A 25,756-nucleotide genomic window follows, 5' to 3' on the forward strand; every position below is an offset into this window, starting at 1 on the left:
TCTCTTGGTGTAATGAGGATTGGGGGGGGGGGAGTAACATTTCTAAGTAAGAAAGAATAACCTGTTCACAATCTTATGATAACAATGTCACCTAATTATCTCACAGGTTATTGTGAAGATAAAAATTAGTTAATTTATGTGAAAAATCTTTGAAAGTGAAAGTGTTATATAAGCAGAAGTCATTTCAATATCATTATTGCCTCTGATCAGTTATAATTGTCCGTTATTACTTAATAAATGTTACTGCTGTATGCAAATGTATTTCACAAATGGACAATCACACACACATATCCCACACTATGTTCAACCAAGGAAGCTAGCTATGTAATATGCACACACCCACTGAGATGCCATATATAGTAATTTTTTATTGAGATTCATTAAGATTCCCTCATACTGATTACTTTATTGCATTATCATGTATTTTGGGCATATAAAATTCTAAAAGCCTAATCTTCTAGAAGGGAATTATTGTGTCTTTTCAAATTATGTTATGACATTTTGTTACCCCTGGCATTAATTTAAATCTTGGGCAGCCAGAATTAATTTCAGAAAGTTTGACATCATCCTTTGTGAAATACAAAGTAACCATGAGACAAACCCTGGTGGCCAGCTGCCCATCCCTTTCATGAGCTTCCTGGCAAGACAGGACTTCTTTGGCAGCAGTTTTGGCATTTCATGTGTACCCACCCAGCCTTGATAAATGGGACCCGATGAAAGTGATATTAATTAAAAGGAACTCTTTTGGTGGTTGTAAGGGGATTTTTAAAGAGGGACATTCTTATACAAGAATGTCCAAATCGACTGTTAAAATATTTGCCTTCTGAGGCTTTTGCAAAAAGTTTTTTATTATCAGCTCAGTTATAATAAGGGAAATGCAAAATACATTAACTTCGACCTAGTTTTAATATGATAGGGATTATTAGACCAAAAGTGACTGTGTTTTGTAAGTATTATAGGTTACTTGTCTTCCATTCACAGAGAATTCTTAAATCATCCCTATGTAAATTTACTATAGTTTTTTAAAAATTTTTAAAAAATTTTTTAATTCTGTATTTTTATTATCACTTTAATCTCAATATAAGGATACAGATACTATATTATTTATGTAAAATCTTGTACACCTAAATCGTTTAAAAACATACCTTTTTTCTCATAGTAATAGGATTTGTGGTTATGTGAAATAGCCTCTCATTTGTTGTGCAGTGGTTACTTCATAGTAATAAACAATTTCTTTTGAGTTAGAATTTTCTCTAAATAGATCTCTAATGCATCAGTATGTACAAGTTGCTCTTTTAAAGATGTTTTTGTCGAATTTTGAAACCAGAATTATGATAATTTCATGAAAACAGATAGGAAGAGATCTTTCTTCTTGTATTAGCTGCAAAGGTTTTCAAGTTTGGTGTTATTTCTTCCTTAGTATTTTTTTTTTTTTTAAGTAAGCTGTATGCCCAACATGGGGCTTGAACGCATGACCCCAAGATTAAGAGTTGCATGCTCGGGGTGTCTGGGTGGCTCAGTTGGTTACGTGTCTGACTCTGGAGTGGGGCTCTCGTGTGCTTGCATGAGTGCGTGTGCTCTCTCTCTCCTCCTTCTTTCTCAAATAATTAAATAAATCTTAAAAAACAAAAGATCCTGATTTCATTTCCTTTGGATATATATGCAGAGGTGAGATCACTGGATCATATGATAGTTCTGTTTTTAATTTTCTGAGGAACCTCCATACTGTTTTTTCTAGTGGTTGTGCCAGTTTACATTCTAGCCAACATTCTGTGATCTTTATTATTTCCTTTCTTCTGCTAACTGTGGGCTGAGTTTGTTCTTTTTTTCTAGTTCCTTGAGATGCTGTTAATTTGTTAGGTCGTTAGGTTGTTAATTTGACATCTTTGTTTTTTCTGATGTAAGCGTTCATCGCTATAAATGTCATCTTAGAACTGTTTTTTCTGCATCCCATGTTTGGGTATGTTGTGTCTCCGTTTTTATTTGTTTCAGGATACTTTTTTATTTCCCTTTTGATTTCTTCTTTTACCCATTAGTTGTTCAGGAGTATATTGTTTAATTTCCACGTATTTGTGAGTTTTTTTAATTTTCTTCCTGTTACTGATTACTAGTTTCATACCATGTGGTTGGAAAAGACATTTGGTATGATTTCAGTCTTCTAAAATTTATTAAGACTTGTTTTGTAGTCTGATATATGATCTATGCTGGAGAATGTTCTGTGCACACATTAGTGGAATGTATATGCTGCTACTATTGGATTGAATGTTCTGGATATATCTGTAGGTCCATTTAGTCGAACTATAGTTCAAGTCCAACATTTCCTTATCGATTTTCTTACTGGGTGATGAATCCATTGTTAAAAATGGAATATTGAATTTCCCTACTATTATTGTTTATTTCTCCCTTCACATCTGTTAGTAGTCCCTTAATATATTTGGGTGCTCTGACATTGGGGACAGATGTATTTATGATTGTTACATACTTGCTTGATGAATTGACCCTTTATCATTATTATATCATGGCTTTCTTTATCACTTGTTACACCTTTTGAGTTGAAGTTTATTTTGTCTGATATAAATATAGTCTCCCCCCCCCCCCGCTAACTTTTGGTTTCCACTTGATGGAATATCTTTGTCATCTTTTTACTTTGAGCCCATGTATGTCCCTGGAAGCTGAAGTAACTCTCTTGTGGGCAGCATATAAGTAGATATTGTTGTTGTTGTTGTTTTATCCATTCAGCCATTCTGCCTTTTAAGTGGAGAACTGAGTTCATTTACATTTAGGGTATATACTGACATGTAAAAACTTACTAATGCCATCTTATTAATTGTCCTCTGACTGTTTTATAGTTCCCATAGTCTTTTCTTCTTTCCTTGCTGTCTTCTTTTATTAATTGATGGTTTTCCTTAGTGGTATACTTTGATTCCCTCCTTTTTGTCTTTTGCGTGTCTACTGCAGGTTTTTGTTTTGTGGTTACCATGAGGCTTACATAAAACATCTAGATGTAACTATTTTATGCTAACAACTTAACTTTAATCACATTCACAAACTCTGCCCTTTCCCTTTACCCCTCCTTTTACAACTTACCTCTTTTTACATTGAGTATTCATTTAAAAATTTGTGAGGCTGTAGTTATTTTCAATCCTTTTTTTCTTCAACCTTTATGCTAGAGTTATGTGATTAACATACCATGATAATACAGTATGGGGAATTCTGAATTTGACCATATAAGTTATGTTTACCAGTATACTGTATATTTTCATGTATTTTCAGGTAACCAATTAGCATCCTTTCATTTCAGCCTGAAGAACTTCTCTCATCTTTTCTCATAAGGCAGGTCTAGTGGTGATGAAGTCCTTCCGCTTTTATTTTTGTGGGGAAGTATTTATTTCTCCTTCATTTTTGAAGAATAATTTTGCCTGGTAGGGTATTCTTGATTAGCAATTTTTTTTTCCTTTCATCACTTTGAATATATCATCCCACTCTTTCCTGGCCTGCAAGGTTTAAGCTGAGAAATCCACTGATAGCATTAGGGGGTTTCCCTTGTAGGTTACAAGCTTCTTTTCTGTCTCTGCTTTTATGATTCTCTTTGCCTTTGATTTTTCACAGTTTTATTATAATGTGTTTTGGAAAAGTTGAGTTTGTTTAGGGACTTATATATGCAGAAGTCCAATAATCATCTTTACTAGAATGACACACAGCTATCTTATATTAAGCCTGTTTAAAATTGATCTTCTAAATGTGTGCTTTCACCTGTATTTCCTAGGAAAGATCCACCATCCACCCAGGTACCCACGCTGTGAGCTTAAGAGTACTTCTGCTTCTTTTTTCTTACACTTCACATGCTATTAATCACAAGTTATTTTCTAGCCTAACTCCTAAATGTCTTCCCTAATTCACTTTCTCATTTTCATCTTCATCTCTTACTTCATCATTGTCTCTTAAGTTCATTTCTGTCATTTTTGTGTGGTCTGTTGGGTTGCCTCCTAACTTGTGTTCCTCTCTCTAATTTCTTCCTTTTGCAATCCATCTACTAAATTCTGAAACATGGAAATGATTGTATTGCTCTGATGCTTAAAACCCAACAGTTTCTTTTCATTACCTTCAAGATCCTGGATTGTTAGGTCATCCATAGTTGACAGTAACCTGTTGAACCAGCTTCCTTTAGCATCCCTCACACCCATCCTCCCCAGTTAACCATTGTAACTGAAATATTTGATATTTCCCATGGTCTCTTGTGCCTGTACCTTTGAATATATCTTTTATGTCTCAAATAGTTTTCTTTCCTTTTGTCTGCCTAGAAAATACCTATTTTTCCCTCTAAACATCAGCTTAAATATCAACTCTATGGAGTATCTAGTTTCAGATTAAATACTACCTCATACATAGCCTCATTAGACTCAGAACCTTTCATAAATCCTATGATTGTACCAATCATACTATAATTGTGAATTCACAAATATTGTGAATATTTGATGGTTATATCAGCTATATTCATTGAAATTCAGACTGGAGATCAGTGATTAGTAACTTGGTAACATATGGTAAAAGTTACTAAATTTTCGAAGGATGCAAAGCTTAATTTACTCTTTAATATAAATATCTGAACTGGAAAAAGGAAAGCCTTAACAGCCCAAGAAAGTATATGCAAATGAGGGATTAGCGATAACTTTCATGCTTTCTCTATGCAGTAACATATTTATATTAAAATTTTATATGATAATATGATTATCAAAATGTATCTAAAATACTTGGAAGTCACCAAATAATACTGAATATCTCAACACTTTAAATACTGCATGAGGACTGTCATATCTCATAAGAAAAAATTTTTTTCTTATATATACATAAAAGATCAAATTATAATTTACCTTGACTAATGGATTTTTTAATCTAGATTTAAGTCACACAACATGATCTGGAGAAAGGTCCTACAGAGATTATAAAATTTAAAATTTGCTTTTGTCTGCAAAGTAGAAAATCCAGTATAGACTTGTTATTGCTTCGTTGTCACTGAGCCAGATGGTCTTATGACTCTATGAGGAATCATACTATACTCACAGTTAACAAAAAAGGCTTCCTATACCTTCAATATGTTCTTAATAACATTTTCATCACTTTTTGAAATTAGTTCTAGAAATTCTTCCAGCTTTCTTTTTATCTTATAATTGAACAGTGCTTAGCTAAAACAAAGTCAAAGTAAAGGGAAATCTGGCCTTGATTGATTTCCATTGGTTGCCAGAAATAATTCTATTGAGAATACCCAGGGGTAGTCTCTATTGAGTCGTTTATAGAGTGTCTTTGGAATTATTCATCTATTTTTCTTGGATTTGCTTCTTGGCTACTTTAGGAAAAAGAAACAAGCTAAAGAGAAATTTCTAGTCTGCTCATGCAAAGTGCAGAGGAACAAGCATATAGAACTGAGTGAAGAGTCAGGGTGGTAGCAAAGGGAATGTAGCCCTGAGAATTGTCCCTAAAGAGATGAAAAACCATTAATTTGGGCCCACAATTCTGTGGTTATGGAAAGATAGAGTGATTGAGAATGAGTGTCAGTCATGCCATACAGAGGAGAGGACAGGGAAGACTTTACTTCTCTCAATATTCCTACCTTTCAGCTGCAAAACCCTGACACATTAATTAATGTCAGTAACAGTAAAACTGACATAATAATGATGATAGATTGGTTTGCACTTCTAAAATACTTGCTTTTGATTGCTGGAGCGGAGGGGGGGTAACTGGGTGATGGACATTAAGGAGGGCATGTGATGTAATGAGCACTGGGTATTATATAAGACTGATGAATCACAGACCTGTACCTCTGAAACTAATAATACATTGTATGTTAACAAAAAAATAAATAAATAGAATAAAATACTTGCTTTTTTCCCTTTCTTGCTAATTCATATGAATGCAAACTTTTAAAAAAATCAGCTTTTACTTATAGAATAACTATTATGGGCAAAGGCCTAAGTGAATTCTCTTCTATTTAAGTGAAGATTTTGTTAACTCATAATGAAAAAATGAATAACTGAAATTTAATATTGATTACAGTTTTTAAATTTTGTAGTATTTCAGTTTTAGTATTTTAGCATCATGTTTTACTCTTGATAGTTTTAACAAATCTTAATTATAACCTCTTCTGATTATCCTGATCCTGAACTGAATTACCTATTTTATAAATTACTCAATCCTCTGAAAACAGTCTAATTTTGCTTGCTCTATTAGGGGAAATGTTGTTAATATAAAGGACAAATCTATGTTTTCTAAATTAGAACTAAGTAGAAGTAATAGTGCTCTAGGAAGGTATGATATCATATAAGAGTCTTTATTTTTATTAAATTACTTAAAAAGAGAATCATGAAAAAATGTTTATAAATATAGGGAGACTGTTTACTTATTGTCTGAGGACTAGAGAAAATTGCCATAAATCTATGGAGAAGGACTATTGTCAAGATCTCTTCATAGATTTGTGCAGGTGTGGCGTGTATTATTACACATGGTTGTACACACACACACACACACTATATGATATAGATGATAGATAGATAGATAGATAGATAGATAGATAGATAGATAGCAGCTTTAGACTAGCATTTTCCATTCATTCGGAGCTCCAAAATAAAGAGGTATTGGAAGTATGCTTTCCTTCAAGGTCTTAGAATAGCAGTATTGAAGGGTTGGAAAATATCTAGCTTGCTTTAATAAAGTCCTCAAAAACATTGTGATTCAAACCCTGTTCAAAGTATCTTGAACTTCTTATTCCAAATATTCAGTTTATTTGACTTTCTAGTGGGTACTGATTAACAACTCATTCCAGTTATCTTATCTTGTTCTCTTGTCTTGTGTTAGCTTTATCTCTCCTAGCAACAACCTTAGCTTTTGTGACTACTGCTTTATCCCTCTGAGAAAAATTCTATCTGGTGCGTAGAGTTACATCCTTCATGGCTTCTCAGTCCCTAGATCCTTCTCTTTTCAAGCAAGGCGGAACCAGGACAAAAGGAGAACTTTATAAAGCCCTGAAGCCAGTCCCCATGCACTCCTTGAGTAATCTTTACATCATCGCACACAAATGTTCATTTACTTTATGGATCAACTCATCTGTGAGAAAAAAATTTATTTCCTCTCAGGGCTTTTTCACATACATTAGAAATGTTGTAGAGTCTGGCTCCATGTTTAGTTGCTGGGTTCATACCAAAAAACAAACAAGAAACAAAAAGTAACCCCATATTTTCAACTCGATAAGCCTTCAGTTTGTCACAGTTCTTTTTTTTCCCAAGCTAAACATTTCTGATTTGTTCAAATATATCCTCATATGGCAGGCTTTTGCATCTTTTTTCTATCTTAGTAGCTCTCCTCTAAACTTATTCTATTGATATCAATCTTTTTTTTTCTTCTTACATTTTATTTTTTAAAGAATTTTAAACAGAAATTTGCAGAAGTTGTCAGCATTCACATATACGCTTCACCCTGCGTGCACACATACATACTTACATAGCCATAGTGCAGTGATCAAAAGCAGGATAGTAACTGTGATAAAGAACTATTAACTAAATGACAGACCTTGCTCAGATTTACACCGTTGTCTCTGCAGTGTCCTTTTTCTGTTCCAAAATCCAGTGCAGGATTCCACATGTCATTCAGTGATGGTGCCTCATTGTCTCCTCCAATCTAATAGTTCCTCTGTCTTCCCTTGTTTTTTACTTTTGATGAGTACTGGTCAGTTATTTTACAGAATGTCTCCAAATTTGGTTTTATTTAATCTTTTCCCATGATTAGACAGAAGTTATGCATTTTTTGCAAACATGGCACACAGTATAAAAGTACAAGTTTTTTTTGTGTCAACATGTTTTCAGTTCTCTTGGATGTATACCTAAGAGTGGAATTGTTGGGCCATATGATTTAACTTGTTGCTTTCAAGATTCTTTGTCTTTGTGTTTCAGCAGTTTAATGATGACATGACTAGATATGGTTCTCTCTGGTTTATCCTAATTAGAGTTTATTAAGCTTCTTGGATGTGTAGATTGATGCTTTTCATCAGATTTGGGAAGGTTTTGGCCATTATTTCTCCAGATATTCTTTCTGCCTCCTTCTCTCCTCTTTTGGAACCCTTAATATTGCATTTGTTGTTAAGTTTGATGGTGTCCCAAGAGCTCAAGGTTTTGTTGATTCTTCTTCATTGTTTTTCTTTCTGCTCTTCAAACTTGATAATTTCAACTGACCTATCTTCTATTTACTGATTCTTTCTGCTACCTGCTCAAAACTGTTGTTGAATCCTTGTGGTGAAAATTTTATTTTAGTTATTATACTTTTTAACTCTAGAATTTCTGTTGGTTTTTTGTTTTGTTTTGTTTTTTGTTTTGTTAGCAATTTCTTTCTCTTTATTGGCATTCTCTTTGGTGAGACATCATTCTTATACATTCATTTAGCTCTTTAGACATGGTTTCCTTTATTATTTTGAACATATCTTAAATAGCTGATTTAAAGTCTTTATCCAGGAAGTTTAACATCTGGTTTTCCTTAGTGATATTAACTACTGCTTGCTTTTGTTTTCCTGTATATGGGCCATACTTTCTTGTTTCTTTGCATGTCTTGTAATTTTTATTTAAAACTGGATATTCTAAATATTATAATGTGGAAAATCTGAAAATTATATTCTCCCTTTTCCTCAGAGTTTGTTGTTTCTGCTCATTACAGTAGTACTTGTGCATTTATTGTGTTTTATGAGCTAATTCTATAACTATATAAAACTAAATTCTATAAATATTATTTTTTATATATGGCCACTGATATATGTTCTGTTAGCTTAGTGGTTAGTTAATGATTGACAGATATGTCCTTAAATGCCCACAACAGAGAAATCTCCCACTTTTTGCCAAGGGGCTCTGTGTGCATGTTAGAACATGACTTCAACATTCCACCAGGCAGTTGACAACTGCCCCTTAGCCTTCACTTCTGCTTATGCAGACATTCAAGGTCAACAAGTGATGGGAGAGCCTAGGGCCTTCTTAGGTCTTTCCTGAGCGTAAGCACAGCCTTAGGTATGCGTGTGGATTTCTAAATTCTCAGGAGCATTATTAGAGCTTTACAAAACCGCTGTGGGCATCTCATACCCCAGGTTCTCTTTATTTTTTCTCCCCCCCCAAGATTTATTTATTTATTTATTTGTCAGAGGGAGAGAATGTTGGGGGAGGAGCAGAAGGAGAGAAAGAGACAGTCCCAAGCAGACTCCAAACTGAGCGTGGAGCCCAACACAGGACCTCATCCCATGATGCTGAGATCATGACCTGAGCCAAAATCAAGAGTCGAACACCCAACTGACTGTGCCACCCCAGCTTTTCTTATAAGCTTTTTGGTTTGTCTGCTTGCCCCGGTTTTTGTTATCCACTAACTCAGGCAGCCATGAAGTGAAATCACTTACCTTACATTGTTTTTAATAAACAATCCCCTCCCTGCACCTTCTAATTCTTACCCCCTGAACAAGGAGCAGAATTTCTGCACTGACTAGACTCAGGTCAAATACAGAGATCCTTACAAGTTAGGGCTTTCATTAGAAATGAAGCTTTGAGAGAACTACAGCTGCATTCTTCTTCTCACTCAGGTTTCTTCCCTAGTGACTGCCAGATTGTGCTGGGCATGTAAGCTGTTGTTTTTCAAGGCTACAAGAAACTAGAGACTAGGGTATGAAACTAGAACATGTTAAACTGCCTTGAAGCTTGCTGTTCTTACTAAGAATCAGCTTTTGAGTCTTAATTCTAGTTCACAAGCATTCAACTATTAAGCAGATATGCTTGATTCTAGAACAGCCAGGTATTGAAATGTAGGGACCTAAGAAAAGTATAGTTTAGCAAACTCACTCTACTAAATGTGTCTGGAGATGTGGCTGAAAGATTTTCTTCGGTTGGAGTGCAGTGTTAAGAACAGGAAATTTGGAAGTAGATAGACAAGGAGTCAAATACTGGCTCTGCCATATTCTTAACTCTGTGCCCCTGCACAAGTTACCCTCCGAGAGTTTGAAGCCTCCCATCTGTGGAGTAGGGATAATAAAACCTGTGTCATAGAACTGTGGTGTGCACTGAGATGATGCATGTGCAAAACAGCATGTGCGTGTGCAGTGTCTGGCACACCGGAGCGGTCAGTTCGTGAAAGCCTCATTTACCGCTCTGGGAATGTATGGCTCACACAAAGTAGTAATTACGTGTGACCTATCAGATAAGCCTGCCTAAATATTATTGACCCTATAAATTCTTAAAGAATTGCTTATCATTTTATTACCTCCAGGTATTCTGATACTATTATTTAAATTATTTCTGTCCTTTTCTTTGACATTAAGGTTGCAAACAATACACTCTTTAATATTTCTGAAACCCAGAAGCTTTTATCAGCCTAACTTTGAAGTTTTTTGTTTTTGTGATAAATAAGGGAAAAAATACCTCTAACGCTTTCCATCTTTTATGATGCTATCTCATTTAGTTTTGACTGATGTAACAGAACACCATACTCTGGGCGACTTGAAACAATAGACATTTATTTTTCGTAGTTCTGGAAGCTGGAAGTCAAGATCAGGGTGCCAGCATGGTCAGGTTCTTAGCGAGGGCCCTCTCACTGGTTATGTCCTCGCGTGGCCTTCCTGGGGGCATGCACAGAAAGAGAGATCCTGCATTTCCTATTTTTATCAGAGCATTAATCCTATCATGAGGCCCCACCCTCATGACCTAATCTACAATAATTCCTTCTCAAAGTCTGTACCTCCAAATACATCACAATGGGGGTTAGGGTTTTAGCATGTGAATTTTATGGCTGATGGAACATTCATTCCATGGCAGGTATTTTTACAGTTTATCTAAATGTGAATATAATCTGAAGTAAATGATTAAGTCTCCATTTAGTTCCAAGGAGTCATTTTTGGTAAGGCTACGAGTTGTGAAAAAAGTAGAACTTTAGTCTCATTTTTGTTGAAAGGTAAGCAACTATATTCTTCTATATCCAGAAACAATCAGGTTTATTCTAAAATTATTCTCACAGAGTCATGTCATATAAATATTTTTATTTATGATGACTTCATTAGTATCAATAATAGATCTTTCCAAGTCTCTTAATACTTACTGTAATAACAGTGGTATTTTAATGTACAGCTTCATCTATAACTTCATCCCAAAGATAATTTGGTATATTTTTTTTGCCTTTTTCTATGCATATGCATACACTCATACACATATACACATGTATTCACAACAAAAGCAGGATACTGTATATACTATTTTGCAATTTACTTTTTATTTATGTGACAGTTTTCTGTATTAATCTAAATAATTATCCCATTCTGTCCTATAACGTTCTATTACGTTTATTTCACCAACCCTCTATTGGCAGACCGCTGGGCTATGTCTAGTTTTTTTTTTTTTTTTTTAATAACACTGTTGTAATGAATATCCCTGTAAAAGGTATGTTTGTTATATTTGTGTTAATATTTTCCATAGGATGAATTTTGAACAAAGAAATGGCTCATTTAAATGATACGTTTATAATTTTTTACTTTAAAATATATTACCAAAGTGTTTTCTAAAATGGATGTACCTCTTTGCATTCAAATCCCAAATTATGACGGAACCTGTTGTCCCACATTCTTGCCAATTCTGGGCATCATAAGGTTTTTTTCAGTGTTTGCCAATGTGAGATTTTATAAAAAATATTTTTTTAAATTTTCATTTCTTTAATAATTAGTATGTTTTAATAGCTTCATTTATTCTGTACCAGACATTATACTAAGTACATGGTCTCATTTATATATCTTTGCATAGCTTTATTTAGCATTTTTCTTTTGTCTGTTGCTTGTTCATCTTCCCGCATTAATTTTTCTCATTGTTCATGTTTTCTAATAATTTAAAGAGTGTTTGTTTCTCTTTTTCTTTTTTTAAAAGTGAGGTTGGCTATATTAGGACTATTACTTTTGTCTCCCTTGAATTTTTATTTCTCTATTAACACATCATTCTTCTATCCATTTTTAAAGAAATTTTACATTTTAATGTATGAGATGGGCTTTTGTGTGATATCAGATCATTTCAGAGAATTATTTTAAGTATTTTGTGTGCTAATCCAATTTTCCAAGAACAATAATACTACAGTTAACACGTTGAGAACATTTAAAGTGATTTACTCAGGGTCAAATTGGTGAAAATGTGTTGCCACGAGAACCTCAGTCTGTATTCATCTTAATTTATTAACAAGAGGCAGAATCAGGAGACTAATGATTACTTTTTAATGCATGGTACTAAGAACTTAGACATTTGAAATATCAAGTCAAATAAAGCATTAGTAAGGAGGTAATTGTAAAACTGTAGGGGGTGGAGTAATACTGATAGAGATGCTTGTGAAATTGCATTTTATCTTGCTTATTTCCTTTAAAAATTTTAGGGATCAAATGCAAAAGTTGGTTAGCCTCATTTTCAGATGTTCTTTATTACAGGGTATTTTGCAATATCTCAAAAACTCTCATTTGAAAAACTGAAAAAGCTTATACAACCACAAACGGTCAAGTGTGTATTAGTTCAGGAAACAAATCAGTTATTTATAGAGGAAGTTCTGTTGAAGATAAATCTAATGAAAAAGGAAATGCCCACAAACATAAACAGTGTGTCAAACAGGATACTTTGTACAACTTAAGAAAGCTGTTCCTGGCTTAAAAGGATTTTCTGACAGTTGATTTTTGGCTTATATTTTTTACTTCATAATTTCTCAGAGGAAGGGTATCTGCCTTCTATTTCTTTTCCTTAATATAAATTTCTTTTCTTATTATAAAATTAATGTTTTAGAAATTATGGAAAATTTAGGAATATAATTTTTAAAAATAAAAATGAGATATATATCCACCTTTCCAGTGTTAGCCCTTCTAATTGTTGATAGTTTCTGTTTATGTCCTGATTTATATATTTTTGTTTTTATAATACAAAATTGGGATTACACAGTTTTATGTCCCCCTTTCACTTAGTGTTATATAATTAGAATTTCCCATAGCATTAAGTGGACCTCAACATTTTTTTAACTGGTGTCAGAATATCTTTCTCATGATAGAATTTATCACAATGTGTTTACCATTCCTCAGCACTGGACACTTAAGTTCTTTCCTTTCACCATTTTTAATTAAAAATCTGCATCAAATGTGTTATATCACATTTCCACATCACAGATTCCTTGAAATGAAATTACTAAAGATGAGAAGTTTTTAGAAATATTTCAATTATAAAACCATCATCCAGAAAGGTTGAAAATACAGTCTTAATGATATTTCTTGAGAGTATCAGTCTCCCCACACCAATGATAGTGTTGATTGTGAGCTTTATGATTTTGGTAGGTAAATGTGACATATTAGGGTTTTTCAGAGAAATAGAACCGATAAGGTGTAGATAGATGAGAGATAGATGGGTAGATAGACAGATAGATAGATATAAATTTATTATAAGGGATTGGTTTTTGAGACTATGGAAGCCAGCAATTACCACAGTATAGTTCTAGTCAAGGCCCGCAGGCTTGATACCCAGGAACAGCCAGTGTTTTGGTTGGTGTCTGAGGCAGGAAAAAAGCCAGTGTCTAGTTCAAAGACCATCAGGCAGGGAGAATTCCCTTTTATTCAGGGGGAGCATCAGGCATCACGTTTTTTTGTTCTATTCAGGCCTTCAGCTGATTGGGTGAGGTCCACCCACATTGAGGAGAGCAATATGCTTTACTCACTCAGGTTATCTACTGATGTAAGTGTTAGCATCATCCAAAAGCACCTTCACAGACACATCCAGAATAATGTTCGACTAAATATCTGGGCAGCCCATGGCCCAATCAAGTTGACATATATGTTTTTGTTGCTATTTCTTTAATGAGACCAGGGAGTTTGAATACACTTTTGTATGTTTATTGGCTGTTTGTATCTCTCTTATAAATTATTCATATTCTGGGGCACCTGGATGGCTCAGTCTGTTAAGCATTTGCCTTCAGCTCAAGTCATGATCTCAGGGTCCTGGGATTGAGTCCCACATCGGGCCCCTTGCTCAGTGGGGAGCCTGCTTCTCCCTCTCCCTCTGCCTTTCTCCCCCCTTGTGTGCTCTCTCTCTCTCTCAAATAAAGAAATACAATCTTTTAAATAAATAAATAGTTTGTATTCTTGTTTTTATATTTTTGTTATTGGTTTATGAGAATTCTGTTTATTTATATATTTTTTTAGATTTTATTTATTTATTTGATGGAGAGAGAGCCAGCCAGCGAGAGAGGGAATACAGGCAGGGGGAGTGGGAGAGGAAGAAGCAGGCTTCCAGTGGAGGAGCCTGATGTGGGGCTCGATCCCAGGACTCTGGGATCACGCCCTGAGCCAAAGGCAGATGCTTAATGACTGAGCCACCCAGGCGCCCCGAGAACTTTGTTTCTATTTAAGATATCTTCCTTTGTAGTAGTTGATTAAATATTTGTCACAATTTGTGATTTACATTTTTTAACTGTAGTAAAATCTATCCATCTTTTGCTACATTTTTCTTACATATTATTTGTATACTTACAAAAGTCTTGTGTTCTTTCACTATAAAGATTTTATTTTGGCTTTAATCTCAGAAAGTTTTTCTTCAATTTACATCTTTAAAGGCCTCTTTATGGGGTGCCTGGGTGGCTCAGTTGGTTAAGTGACTGCCTTCAGCTCAGGTCATGATCCTGGAGTCCCAGGATCGAGTCCTGCATCGGGCTCCCCGCTGAGCAGGGAGCCTGCTTCTCCCTCTGACCCTCCCCCTGCTTGTGCTCACTCTCTCTCTCTCATTCTCTCTCTCTCAAATAAATAAAATCTTTTAAAAAAAATAAAGGCCTCTTTATTCCTTTCCATTTTGTGCAGTTCTTTGTTTCCTGAATATCAATTAACTTATTGGATCTTTGTATCTTTCACATGTGTATTATATTCTCCCTAATTTCTCACCTCTGTGTTTTTGTCTCTCCAACATTTCCTACATTGTGCTAATTCAGTTGCAAGCAGTATTTATTTTATTCCTTATGCTCTTAAATAATTTATTATTTGTGCTTGATGTTATTTTTCACATCAGAGTTCATGGAATATTATATTATTATGGTCTGGCATTTTGTTTTCAGAGAGTAGCTGGAAATTATTTTTCCATTTAGGTAAATTTATTCTTCACCTTCTTGGATGCTTATAGATCTTTAAAATTTTATTTCTGTAATGTAAAAGTTTGGTTGGAACATTTAGTTGTAGCTATTTTTTCTTTAAATTTGTCCGGTACTTAAGTTCACAGTCACGTTATATTCTGCTCAATTGAGTTTTCCAGTCTTAGACATTTTATTTGCTATTTTCCCATTGTTCTAAAATCAGAGATACCAGAGTATTTTGAGTACTTATCACTATCCCTTGTCTTCTATGATTATAATAATCACACTTCTGTGTGTGTGTGATCATTTTTCAAGTCTTCGGCTTCTTCCCATGTGTCCAGCCACGGCTGCTCAGGTTTGTCTGCCCAGTCAGTCGGGTTTTTGCTTTGTCATGCTGCTTATCATTGCTTCCGATACAGATTTTTGTTGTTACTGTGTATTTCCCTGTCCCTTTTACCCCCTTGATACCTCCCTCAGATTACTTTCATCTGGGCCTTACCTTATTTTGCTTCTTTCCTTAGACTTAGTCTTTTTGTATTATATTTAGAATTCTAAGCCATTTTCTAAAATTTTTCTGGTCCCCATAATCATTTTCAAAATCATCATCTCTTTTTTCTGAAATTTGGGGGTTTCACTTTTTCTTTTCATGTATCCCATGTTGATTATTTTTTAAAATCATTTACTCATTCTAGAATGAGATCTCCACAGAGCCTTGTGTTGTTTGATATGCGAAACTTTGATTTTTGGTTTGGCTCACTTTTGTTCTTAGGTGGAATCTCTTCAAATACCAAGTTTGATTTAAGGTTCATGCGCATAGTAACACACATAGTAAGGTCTATGTACACAGCACAGTTCACAGTAAATAATAGCATGCATCTGCTGTAGGTCTATAGGATGGAAGGGCTGTTTTCATCTACCCACATAGCCTAGTTGTCTGACACTTTAACCCAATGGAATACATGAAAAACATGAGTCCCCGAAAGACATTGCTGCCAGGTTTTTCCTGTCTCTTTGCCTCTGTAATAAATCTTTCCCATACCTCTCAAAGTGCCCTGGCCTCGCACAGTCCCCTTTACTCCTACTACTCCTGTGGATTTGGTGAACTGCAACCTTGGAAATAATGGATAAAGACCATTCATACCAATGGGAGGGGGGCAGTGCTGGCAGAAGGAAAGGAACTCTGGCTGTGTCACCAAGAAATTCCCATGAGCTGCCCAACTTCCTAGTTGATAGAGATCCTAGCCCTTTGTAGCTGAATGAATACCATGTAAACCATTAGGTGACTTATCTCTTCATGGGAAATTCAGGTGCAAAGAGGTGCAAATCAGAACAATTACGTAGCGCAGCCAGAGGTAAACCCAGTGTGTCTGACTTCTCTGTAAATCCAGGGCTGCTCGCGCACACACATACTGGGAATCCTATTCTGCTTGAAACAGAGTAAGCGATAGATTTTATTTGAATATCTGACAGTTATTCAGAAGGTAGAGGAAGCAATAAGGCAAACAGCTTGACATAATTCTGTTTAATTCTAGAAATAAATGGTAAGATCCAGCAGAAAACAGTCCTTGCCAAATGGAGCTCTTGATAAACAGGAGGGGAAATCCTGAACGTAATTAGTTATGTGTGCATGCTAAAATTTAGGAAGATCAGTTTTGAAACAGATAAAAATTGGAGAATTTTTCGTGACTGGAGACTCTGGAAGTAGCAAAAGAATGAAAGTTTTAAGAATGAACTTGAATTCAAATGGTTAAAAATAATTTTAAAGAGGGGGGAAAACGGGAAGACGGTCATCAGAATCAGTATGGGTGTCTGTATTCTCGTTCTGGGGGGAGGCTCAGATGATCAAGGGCAGGCATAATGAAAGAAAGTATGAACGTAGCATAGAGGAAAGAATAGGTAATGTAGGAAAAGGAAACTTTAATGAAGTTGAGACTTAGTAAAAGTGATAAAATGACGGCTGGAGGAAAGGAGAGGCCATTGAAAGTTTTTGTTCAGATTAAAAATACACTCAACAGTGGAAAAATACACTCAACAGTGGAGAAAACTTCTTTTAATATTAGGAAAGAAAAGATGATTAAGTTAGATTTTGCTTTCATTTTCTCCTTCAGGTAGAAAGAATCTCTAGAGGGGGAAAGAAAGCACTACCAGTAAAAGACTTGAACTCTCAAAGAAGTGAGCTGATTATGAGAGCACCTAAGTGTTCTAAATCACTTCGCATTTGTCTTCCTGCATGAATGATAATATTCAAATATGAGAGAATTTGGTGAACCAGCATTGACGAATGTGGAATGCAGGACAGTTTGGTAATAGAAAACAAATGTAAAAATAATCAGATGTTGTCCCCAGTTTCATAAATTGGATTCTCAGTCTGCCTGGTCCTGAAAAAAAACCTCCCAATATTCTTTTTTTTTTTTTTAAGATTTTATTTATTTATTTGACAGAGAGAGAGAGACAGCCAGCGAGAGAGGGAACACAAGCAGGGGGAGTGGGAGAGGAAGAAGCAGGCTCCCAGCAGAGCAGCCCGATGTGGGGCTCGATCCCAGAACCCTGGGATCAGGCCCTCAGCTGAAGGCAGACGCTTAATGACTGAGCCACCCAGGCGCCCCTCCCAATATCTTATTAAACTGATTCCTTAAGAACCCTTAGAAAAAAAGAAAGTGGTGATAAATTAAAAGATAACATGTAGGGACACCTGGGTGGCTCATTTGGTTGGGCATCTGCCTTCAGCTGGGGTTGTGATCTCAGGGTCCTGGGATGGAGCCCCACATCGGGCTTCCTGCTCAGTGGGGAGTCTGCTTCTCCCTCTCTGTCTGCCCTTCTCCCCTTCTCATGCTCTCTGTCTCTCAGATAAATAGATAAAATCTTTTTAAAAAATAAAAGAGTAGCGTTGGACCTCTTTCCTTTATAAGGGGCATACCAGTAAAATCAGGAGAATGCTATAAACATTGTAATCTATGGCATATTTTCCCATAGTTTCCTTAATGACACAATGGTAAACTATAGACTGAATATAGTTGAGTTGTTTTATGCTTGCTTAAATAAGTATACCCAAAGAATATCGATTGATTTACTAATTCATTTTGAATTCTAAAAAGAGAAATTCCTGGGAAACAATGGCATGTCAGGAGGAGAATGACCATGATGATTACTTAGGAGGATGTCACATGATGGTTCATGGAACCTATCCATAGGTTCATGGGTAGAAGCAGGGCCTTGTCTCTAGAACACAGAGCAGAACACAGCTTTCTTCAAATGTGTGAAGAACTGATAACAAAAACAGAGACTGGAAGAGTCAACTGGGAGAATCAGGCATTGATTAGAAGTTAATTAAATGACCTCTAAAGTTCCTTTCCCCTCAGTGTTTTATAATTTGATTCTCTTATATAAATGTGTATTTTTTAAATTGCCTTTAAAAATAGCATACTACATTCAGTCCTACACTAAAGAAGCATGTTTTGTATAATTTTTTAGAATTCATTTTAAACTTTATAGCTTATTTTTTAGAGTAAATGCTCAATAAATATTCAATAAATAAATTTGGTTGACCAATTTACTCTAAGATTCTTGTTGTTGCTATATAACATCACCTAGAATATAACTGATAACCCAAAAATTGACTTCTCCTAAGGGAAAAAGACATCCCAAGATATTCACACAAGAAGAAATTTAACAGAATTTTGAAATATATTTTAAAACTCTATCATAAAAATTTAAGCTAATAGTTATAATTTATGTTGTGAAAAATCTGCTTATGCTGCATTCTCCAACTTTATCATCAGCTAGGTGCTCAAGCTATTAATTTTGGAGTCATTTTTGGCATTTCCACTTTCCATGATAGTCACAGGGCTATTGATCCTTTTGATAACACTTAAAACCTGTTCCCTCCTGTCCTTTTCTGTTTCATAGGCCTAATTCAAGTCCTTGGGATAGTGAACCAAGTCTTTTGCAATAGCCTCAAAGTCAGTAAACATATTATTTACTCTCCATTTTAATCCTTTCCCTGTACCATCACTGAAGCTTATTTTAAAACAAGATCGCTTAAAACCCTTCAGCAACTCTCTGGGAAAAAAAAAAAAAAATCCAAACTTCTATATGCAGCAGGCAATGTCCTTACTGCTTTGGCCCCAACCTCTATTCTTCCAGCCCTTCATAGCAGCTCATGTCTGCTCAGCCCTGGACCTAAGGTACTTAAAGAATAAGTAAGTACCAAGTTTCAAACTAAGGTACTTACTAAGTACCCCAGAGTCATAAAGCCTCAGGATAGACATGGTTTACCTTCCTGCAAGTTTAATTTTATTTAAATAAAGGTGGTTTAGCTGGTAAATATGTTAAAATATTATTCTTGTACTAGACTCATAATATTATGTCCTTTGGAATTTGAATGGGAATGCATGAACAGGGCCTTATAGGGGTAGATCTGGATTCCATGCAAACTATAGAGAGAGTAAAACATAACTGGTTACCAGGGATTGGGGGAAGGGAGGGACGAACAGGCGGAGCATAGAGGATTTTTAGGACAGTGAAATCAGATGTATGTGTATGTATATGAGATGTATGTATAGAACGCACGGCACCAAGCCTGAACTGTAATGGAAACAATGGACTTTGGGTGATTATGATGTGTCCGTGTAGGTTCATCAATTATAACAAACGTACCCTTCTGATGGAGACATGTTGAAAATGCAGGAGGCTATGCATGTGTGGGGTCGGGGAGTATATCGGAGACTTCTATACCATCCCCTCAACTTTGCTGCAAACCTAAAACTTCTCTAAAAATATAAAGTCTTAGTAAAAAATAAAGACATGGAGCATTTATAATTTTATACATTGCATATATTTCTGACAGAAGGAAAATAAGGGTCTAATAATAATTGGAAACATTTTCCACAGACCAGCTTCTGACTATATGCATTCTAAACCTTATTTGTCCTCCATGTTCTTCTGTGGCTAGACTCAGCCAGGTATTTTCACATTTCTTTGTAGCCTCTGACCCTGTTCGTCCGTTTCACTGATACCGAGGGAGGTGGTACAATGGTTGATGGCTAACAATAGCTTTGTGATAAATGGATGTGACTTTAGCAAAATTTGTCCCCCTTGTTCATCCCCTTAGCCACATCCCAAATTCGCAGTCATTCCAGTACTGCCCAATACAAGAGGCAGTGTTGAGAGATGGAAGGTGGGATTGAAAAGACAGTGGTCTTAACTAATTGCAATTAAAACATCTCAGTTTTGTAAATTTTGCAGCAACTCATGACCAGGAGAATACACTACTAAGGCCACTCCCTGGGCCTTGAAAGTTTTGTAAATTTTGCAGAAACTCGTGACCAGGAGAATATACTGCCAAGGCCATTCCCTGGGCCTGCGCAAATGAGTAGCCCTGAGGCCTAAGCCTCATTGGCTTCATGGCATATCCTCCTCGAGTTCAATATAAGAAAGACCAACCATATTCTAGTGATACCTGATCATTAAATATATTTGGAGCCTAGGGAATAGTAGAAAACATATGCCCATGGTGTGGCTTTCAGTGCTTAGAGTCATTCCAAGAAGTTCCTTCCCATAATCTCTGTTCCTTTTCTACCCCCTTGGTCCTGCTCCATCCTGCTCCTGCATCTCTGCTCATTCCTCTCCACCCTGGGAGCTTATTGGTGGGTCCTAACATCCTCAGAGCAAAGCATATGTGAGGAATACTGCTGTTTTGCTTCATGATACTGATTTTCCCCTCATACCTTTAAATATTTCGATGTGCTCACAGATCTTCCTCTCCTGGTAGAAAGGTTAAGATGAAAAAAAGAAGGTGAAGATGGAACCCTATCAAAGTGAAAATATGTAAGAGGGATAATGGAAAATCTCAATGAATTTTTAAAGTGAAATAGATAAAAGTTAAATTCCTCTTACCAGTGGGCCTTTTCAAGCTACAACTTAAGATCACCAGAATTGACTTGTTCATTCTTTGTCATTAACAGTTCTAAGTGGAAAAGTCTAAGGAACACTGTTCTGGACATATTCAATTATTAGCCCTTTCTAGAACATGCCAAGGCCTTTCATACTTCACTCTTCTTTTTTGGAAGACAATTTCCCATCTTCTCTGCTATGTGAATTTTTACTCAACTTTTAAGGTCTAGTCAAAGGTTGTTTATTTTATGAGACCTTCTCAGAACACCTGAAACAAAATTACATCTTTCTTTTCCTGTAATACCTTTAACCCCTATTATCAATGATAAGGTGTCTGACAGTTAAGTATTTACGTACCTCCCAATTAGGTCATAATTCCTACGAAGGCAAAGTCTTATTCTTCTTTGTAATCCTGGAGCCTACCATGCCAGTCTTCTGCTGGTAAATGTTTAACAAGTGGCTTATGGGGGCAGGAGACAACTGATTTGTAGCTTTAGTTAGTTGCCAGGGCTGGTTTCAAGCTACTTTCAAGCGAGACATCGCCAAACACAGAGGTGGAAAGAGACGCATGATAGCACACCATTTTATAACATTTCCACCACATAGGTACGAAGGATGGATGGGTAATAATAAAATGTAGTCAAGTAATAAGAAAGTGGTGTTAAGTATTAACTTCGCTTTTAATAGAATTAACTTAATTACAAGTATATATAATTTCATTTTTAATAATGACTGTATTTAACAACTGGTTCATAAAATTCTTAAAAATTTAACAGTCATTTCTCATGAGCTTATACGAGGCAGGCCCAGCACAGCACAGTTTGTGGCTCCCTAGAAGTAAATGTTAACAAATCCTAACGATCATTTTCAAAGGATTCTAGAAAAAAAAAACATTGTGCTGGTAGTAGAATAGGAACACAAATACTCCCCTCAAGCTGATACTGATGTTATCTTCAGATAATCGATTGCAGTTGTGGGTGACTTCAGTTCGTAAGAATCTTCAAAATGTGTTGCCCATAGGGGCAAATCACATGGTACCACAAAGACTATTGACCGTTTTTCCCAAGGTCCCTCCAAGTGTGACTTTTTCTCTCAGGCAGATACAGGGTGAAAGAAAACAGAATACCCTCCACTCTTAGGATCTCTGCAAAGTGATCTTTCATCAAGGAGATGATGAAGAGAGTAAATATGGTATCCAGAACTGTCAGGACTTCCTCTGATATTTTTGCTAGTCCATCATTGCCATCAGGCCACAGGTCCTCAGATCGTACATACTGGTCCCGTTGGAGACAGCTGAATGAGACAAGGTGAATCATAAAGTTCTGGCACATCCCAAGAATGACTTACTGCCAACTTCCCCTGACATGAAATATGGTATTCCTGGTAGATTTCAGAGTGAATTTTATTTTTTATTCCAAATGTTCAGCCCTCTTATACTTGTTTGGTCATATAATAAATATCTATCTGTAATGGGCTCCCATTAGAGCCCCAAATTGGGAAATAATTAGAAATTTTCTTTTGGTAAAGCTGTAGCTTCTGAATATGATTTTAACAAAAGAATCCAATGTAAGTTTTCTTTTTCTGCTTTATAATGGCAAAAGAGAAGCAAGTCAGTCATGTCATGAAAGAAAGCTATATACCATGTGTATCAAGTGATTTCAAATCACGCTACACAATCTGATTTGAACTCAAGGAGAGAGAATAAAAGCATCAGAAAATTAAGGACATACACTTAAATATGTTTCAATAAATTAAGGGCAGTTATATGAATTATAAAGATATATTCCCTGTGTTTCTAAAACAATGCAAGTTGCCTAATAGTCTGAGTTCCATTAAGGCATTACAGAAACAAAGGGATTGAATAGATCAGGGTCACCCTAGTAATACTGTCATCATCTTGACATCTCATTCATAAAAATGTGTCTGTGGTGGGTCACAAACAAAATAATCTTTAAATGTGAGTTACTAAAAACTAACTGGGTTAAGAAATAGATGTTAGTAGAGGAACAAAAATGAATGTGGATGAGTATTGAAAAATGATCTCACTTGGCATTTCTGAGAAGCAGTAGTTTTTTTATACACAGTCCCTAGGGCAGATCAAAAGAACCACCTAAATATGAGCACACATCTGTCCATCTTCTGAAAGAAGGGGAAATGCTTGAGTGAACACAAAGGCTATGTTAAGACACCAGCCTTGTTCTCGGATCAGATGATCTTTGATGTACTTTTCATTGACTCTTGTTTGCCCTGTCCGGAAATAGTTAAAGATTGTAAGTCAAGTTTAGTTTTTCTCTGAATCGCAAAGTATTTGGAAGTAGAAAAATCAGTGTCCACATTTGTTCAGATAGTTTTGTTTTGTTTTAATGAGCTCTATGCCCAGTGTGGGGCTTGAACTCATGACCCCAAGATCAAGAGTCACATGCTCTACCGACTGATCCAGCCGTTCGGTAGATTTTTGATGGGTCAAAAACAAAATGAAACGTTTTAGTCAAAGTTATTTTCAGATATTAAAACCACTGGAAAATGAACACTTTAAGTGATGGTCACTCCATAATATAAAGAGACTTTGTCTGACATCTGAAAATTCCTGGCTAACTCTTGTACTACTTGCATTAAACCCTAAAAATCTTCTAGCAGTCTATATTTGCATCCTAAAAATCATCTTTTATTCAACTGAAGCATATTAATCTTGATTTCTGAATATTTTCTGAAATTTTTGAAATATTTAATAAGTATTACACAAAGTAATGATTCTTATAGTACTAAGTTCTGTATCATAACAGTTGACATACTTCTCTCTCTTTCCCACTAGATTGCAAATTCCCTGATAACAAAATCCAGGCATTATTTGACTTTGGACTTTCAGCATAGTACCCAAATTACTCAGTATTTGGTAAATGAATGATTTCTTAGAAAGAGATAGCAACATATTCTATTAAATTCAATTTATATTACCAATGTTGATATACACAGAACAAATCCATAACAATATACATCAAACCACTAACAGTGGTTTTCTCTAGGGAATGGGATGGGGAGGGGGTATCAGAAGCCCTTTACTTTCTGCTTTGGATTCTTCTGTTTGTGTTTATCACAAACTTGCTTCACTACTCTAATAATAAAAATGTTTAAGGCCAAAAACATGTGGCACCAGAAAGCTTTATAGATGGGAAAACTTGGCAACTATCTAACTCCTTCTTACATGTCTGTTGAAGTCTTCACTAAATTTTGTTACATTTACCCCTTTTTCAAAGGAAGAAAAACTCGAACATTTTTGTAATCAACATCATGTCATTTCTGGTTCTTTTCTGATTTCTTGAATTAGACTTCTCTTCATAGTTCTGTGTCCACTTCCCTTTCTACCATAGTTTCCTTGGTTAGTCATGAGCGCCAGAATGAGTGGCAAAAAAAACACAGCTGCCCAGATCCTAGGAGAGTTCACTCCACATTTTTCCTTGTTCCTTTAAAACACTGTTATGGTCAGAATATTTACTTTTGTGGACTCTTTACGTGTATTAGTATATTAGTGCCCTGTGTATGTATCCAGCATTTCCCATCTAACTAGAAGATGATGAATGTTCTCACTATCCTCATTATTATCAGTTTTTCTTTATGCCATGGCTTATGTTTTCCTTTCACAAAGCCTTTTTCTGTCAAAATTTGGTAAGGCAAGGACTGAAACGTGGTGCTTCCAACACGGTTTCACACTTAATAAAGCTACGTTATTAGCTGCAAGTCTTATTCCGTTGATAGTAATAGCAACGAACTGATCTAACCATTCAAACGAAAACACTTTACTCTCTGGGAAATGAGCCATAATCTCCTTCAATTCTGAGAGTTCTCCCAGGTATCTGAACTTACTTTGACTCTATTCCCCACCCTCCACTCTTCATATCTAATAAAATGCCCCCTTCTTTTTGGTTCTCGCTTTCAAGTATATCTCACATTTGACCTTCTCTTTCCATTCCCACTACCAGCACTTAAATCTGTGACCTGAAATATTGAAATAAAAGCCAGTCCAATACCTTGCTGGCTCCCCAGCTCTTCTCTAATTGGGACAGGTTGGTCTGCCTTCCCCTGTTGCTATTCTCCTGCTGACCAGGTTCCTACTTATTCCTAAATAAAATGTGATTTCCCTTAGCCTAGCTTTCGCTGTCCCTGGACACCTTTTCGGCTTGGTCTGTAACTGTGAGACTTTTCATTTGTTCCAGTCTAGTTGGAATGCTTGCTATTATTCCCCTTCCAACAACTTATTCCTTCCTTTCTCTACCCATTTGCTTATGCCATTTGTTTTAATAAATCACCTTCAGTCTTCCTTTCCTGCCTCTCTGTCTGTTAAAATCTTACGTACAACTTGGGGTTTAATTCCATGACCGTCTGGAAGCCTTGCTTCATTTTCATGATAGACGCACTCTCCTGTGAATAGCTTTCTATTTATTTGAACACTCTTGCGGCACTTACAGACTTCCTTGTATCACTTATGTAGCTTTCTCTCCCCCTATTACTTTGCTCACCTACTGTGTGTCACGTAGTGAGCAGATGCTGAAGGAATAAGGGAAAACAAGAAGCAGTTGTTTCAGGCCTGAGACAGGATCAGTGATAAAGTATATTCATAAATATTTAAAACTGAGATGGCTCAAATATACATCTCTTTGTAATTTCTAGTCCATGTTTAATTGACTGATTCGACCCATAATTTGCCTTTACAACAACAGAAGACCTTTTATTCATTCAAGAG

General features: G+C 35.7%; 1 protein-coding gene across 1 annotated transcript in view; it reads left to right on the top strand.

Annotated features, from left to right (window-relative positions):
* The window catches only part of ADGRV1 (adhesion G protein-coupled receptor V1), a 508,055-nt gene that overhangs the window by 344,649 nt on the left and 137,650 nt on the right, over window positions 1-25,756 (top strand). The window lies entirely within an intron of this gene.

The sequence above is a fragment of the Ursus arctos genome, unplaced genomic scaffold (assembly GCF_023065955.2).
Source record: "Ursus arctos isolate Adak ecotype North America unplaced genomic scaffold, UrsArc2.0 scaffold_5, whole genome shotgun sequence".
Taxonomy (NCBI): Eukaryota; Metazoa; Chordata; class Mammalia; order Carnivora; family Ursidae; genus Ursus; species Ursus arctos.